We start from the raw sequence: 4265 nt of genomic DNA, 5'->3' as shown, positions 1-4265 counted from the left end.
GGTAAGATGTAGAGAAAAGGGAACCCTTGTACACTGTTGGCAGGAATTTAAATTGATAAAGCCATTATGGAAAACAGTGTGGAGGTTCCTCAAATAATTAAAAATAGGGCCAGAGGCAGTGGTTCACGCCTGTAATCCTAGCACTTTGGGAGGCTGAGGCGGCAGGATACCTTGAGGTCAGGAGTTCGAGACCAGCCTGAACAAGAGCAAGACCCCATCTCTACTAAAAATAGAAAAAATTAGCCGGGCTTGGTGGCACACACCGATAGTCCCAGCTACTCGAGAGGCTGAGGCGGAAGGATCACTTGAGCCCAGGAGTTTGAGGTTGCTGTGAGCTAGGCTGATGCCATGGCACTCTAGCCCGGGCAACAGAGCGAGACACTGTCTCAAAAAAAAAAAAAAAAAAATTAAAAATAGAACTACCAGTGCTCGCTTCGGCAGCACATATACTAAAATTGGAACGATACAGAGAAGATTAGCATGGCCCCTGTGCAAGGATGACACGCAAATTCATGAAAAAAATAAAATAAAATAAAAATAAATTTAAAAAAATAGAACTACCATATGACCCAGCAATCCCACCTCTAAATATATATTCAATGGAAATGAAATTAGTAGCTCAAAGAGATACCTGTACTCCCACGTTCATTTCAGTATTATCCACATTAGCCAAGACATGGAAACTACCCAAGTGTCTAGCAATGGATGAATGGATAAAAAAATTGTGGGGTGTGTGTGTGTGTATAATGGAATGTTATTCAGCCATAAAAAAGGAAGGGAAATCTTGCCATTTGTGACCACATGGATGAACCTGGAGGACAATATGCTAATCAAAATAAGCCAGACACAGAATGACAAATACTGTATGATCTTACTTACACGTGGAATATAAAAATGCTGAACTCTTAGAAACAGAGTAGAGTGGTGGTTGCTAGGGCTGGGGCTTGGGGGGATAGGGAGCTAGTGGTCAAAAGAATACAAACTTTCAGTTAAAAGATAAACAAGTTCTGGGGATCTAAAGTACAGCATGGGTGGTGATGGACGTGTTCATTAATTTGATTATGATAACTATTATATAACATATGCATATATAAAATTATCACATTGTATGCCTTAAATATATACAATCTAAATTGTCAATTAAATACTTTAAAATAAGGAAAGAAAGAAAATGATTGAAAAAAATCAACTATTTTGGAACTTTGCTGGTGGGGTGATGCTGCTCTCTCCAGCTACGGGCAGTGACAGAGCAGCCCCATTAGCCATTTCATTACAGACCTTTGGGTCCCACGTGGTGGGGAGATGTACAGCTGTGGTATCTGGGTGAACCCATCCTCAGCCTTCAGTGTGAGATGGGGGAGGACACTGATAATCCGTGAGCAGCACGTTTCACGGAGGGAAGTGAGGCTGACATTGTCAGCGTCTCCCTCTGGATTTACCTCCCTGACCTTCCCTGCCACCACTGACTACCTGACAGGAGTGAACAAGCTTGACGTGGGCAACAAAATCAGAAACAAACTTTCATGCCTGGCAGCCTCCCCTCCCACCCAAGAACTTTGCTGTTGTAGATGTTACAAAACTTGAAATATATGAGCTAGAAGTGACTTGTACTGTGAACTTTTTTCTGTTTCTTGCAGTTCTCTCACTGAGTTATTATGCCTTTCTATTTTATATTTATTATCATTTGTATCTCACAAACAAGTCCAATGTGGCGATTTTTTGAAGCCAAGGTGTGAGATGAGAAAGGGGAATTCTATGCCAGGCCTATGGACAATTCTGATAAGGTTAGTGATACAGGATTATAATCTTCTGAGTCACTTCACTGCCCTAGGGCAAAAAGTGGTGCTCAAAACTCATATGTGGAAGCCCTAATCCCCAGTGCAGTGGTATTTGGAGGTGGGGCTTTGGGGAGATAATTTAGTCATGAGGGTGGGGCTCTCTTGAATGGGATTAATGCCTTTATAAGAAGAGACACAAGAGAGGGCCCCAGGAAGAAGGCCCTCACAAGCTGCAATTTATTACAGAAGCTGAAGAGAAAGGGCAGATGTTTTGGGGGCACAATTAATTCCTTAATATACAGGCCTCTCCCTGGCCTTTGACTCAGCCTCCCTTGTAGCAAAACGATTATGTGCCTAAAATTTGAGGAGTCAGTGTAGATAGGGATAGATTTAAAGACACAGTTAATCCATGCTATAAAGCCATTCCATACAATGGATATTTTTGTACTGATTTGATTACATTTCCCCCCGTGATCTACCACTGTTTGTACCTTGTGATAAACTTATACAGAACTATTTAGCATAGAAATTAGCTTATGATTAACTGACTCCTATTCTTCCTCAGGCCAGTCATTTTCCATCAGCATTACAACCTAAAGAAGCTTTAATTCAATTTCCCAATACATTGACCATCAGTATCAATATTATAATCTTACTAGCAATGCCAGTGTCACACCATTTTGCAAAATGGTAGTGGATAAAACCTGAAAAATAAGTCAACAGATCCTGGCATATTATCAGAGTCCCACTCAGTCTTTATCAATTGGTCCAGTTTGTCATCATTTCCTATGACCAACATGTCTCCAGGGATATATATGCCACTCAGGTTTTTAGGCTTCTATTAAGCCCATCAAGTTCCAAAAGCAGGAGTGGTCTTGGCAACATATGGCCTCACCAGTTCAGGCATCTGGTATGATTGAACTAAGAGAGACAATATCATCTCTTGCCTTGAGCCTCTCTTGGTGTACAAATGTAATATTTGATTTTCCTCATTACATAACTCATTTATTCACTCATTTAGCCTCAGCTGCTATTCCTCCCTCTCTCCAATTATCATTTTATCCAAACTTTTCCAACTCTGAAGAGATGTGACGTTAAGCCACTGTCCTGATCCAGACTGCCAGCAGCACGACCGGTCTAGCAAGTGTCACCTCTCGTTCACTCTTGTTGACATGGGCTAGGGCTACACAGGTTCGGAACTAGCAGGATACCATTATTGCCAGGCAATATTGGTGCATTCCTGTCAAACCCAACTTTGCCAGATGTGGGGAAGGCATAATCCACCTCATTGGGATCTTAGGAATCCTGATTTAAAAATTTCACAGTATAATTATAGTTTCTTGAGTAGGGATCATCCCTGCCTCCAGTACCTGCAGTTGTAGCCCTGGTCCTAGGATCACTGTGTCGGGGAGGAAAAGAGAAAGTTGAGGTGATGCGGCAAAAAAAGAAAAAAAATTGAGCTAATGTGGAGAAGAACTGTAATCAAGTTGTCAGCTATGTGAGGACCCTCTCCCCAGGACATCTGTCCCATAGCCATCTGCAGTCTGTCACTCTTATTGGCAGGCAAAACAGATCTTGTTAGCATTTTGTACAAGAGGAATATGTCTAGATTCAGCCACCTCTGCATTGCTGAAGTATCCCAACGTTCACTCACTTGGTGGGCCCAGTTGGCTACGTCAAGCAAGCACACTAGGGTGTACTCTTGCCAATTCCAATTACCTTCCGATCCCAGAAAGGAGCTCTTCTTATGGGCATCAACATGTCCTACTTTAATGTGCCCCTTAAATTCTCATAGTGATTTTTGTAAAGTCATGCCCTATGTGGGCATCCATTTAGTAGGCTGTATTCTATCACCCCTCTACTGGACCATATAGCCAGGCCATTAGCCACTGCTCATGAGTCAGTAAAAACCAAAACCTAAAGGCTTTTATCATTGTTCAATTCTCCCACCACTGCAAGGAAAACAGCATGCAATTCAGCCCTTTGAGCTGATCTGTTATCTTCTTCAATCAAACCCTTTCAACCTGCCAATTTTAGTGTGGTGGCCTTCCAAACAGGATGCTGTTCATGCACCTTGGAACTGCCATCCATAAACCAATCAGCTCTTTGTTGGTTAATACATATCTGTGAACAGGGCACTTTCCAGGTGGCAATAGGATGCAGAAGCTCCTCAGGTGGTTCCAAAGTGAGTCCTAAAAGAAAAGAGGTTACCTGTTTGTAGATACAATGAGTACCTCTTCACCTTCCCCCAGTAACTTGTTCCTGTATGACCCATTTCCATTTTATTATGGAACTTTGTTGGCCTCTGCCTTATTAGAGTATTTCTTTGATATCACCCAAGACATTATGGATGTTTCAGGTTGTAGGAGTATTTTATGTCCTTCAGTTATATGAGCAGTCTCTATTAATGCCCAATAGCAAGCTAGTAGTTGTTTCTCTACTGGTGTATATCTTACCCCCCATTTAGGAATATTCTGGTATAAAATC

The 4265-nt window shown here is 41.8% G+C and overlaps 1 non-coding gene across 1 annotated transcript; it reads left to right on the top strand.

The window, feature by feature from the left end:
* The first annotated feature begins 425 nt into the window (after positions 1-425).
* On the top strand, positions 426-532 carry LOC123631088. Its single transcript, XR_006732964.1, has one exon. It is a non-coding gene; the product is annotated as a U6 spliceosomal RNA (small nuclear RNA).
* Positions 533-4265: the final 3733 nt, after the last annotated feature.

This window comes from Lemur catta, chromosome 1, assembly GCF_020740605.2.
Source record: "Lemur catta isolate mLemCat1 chromosome 1, mLemCat1.pri, whole genome shotgun sequence".
In the NCBI taxonomy this organism is placed as follows: domain Eukaryota; kingdom Metazoa; phylum Chordata; class Mammalia; order Primates; family Lemuridae; genus Lemur; species Lemur catta.
This window is presented reverse-complemented; position numbering and strand designations above follow the sequence as displayed.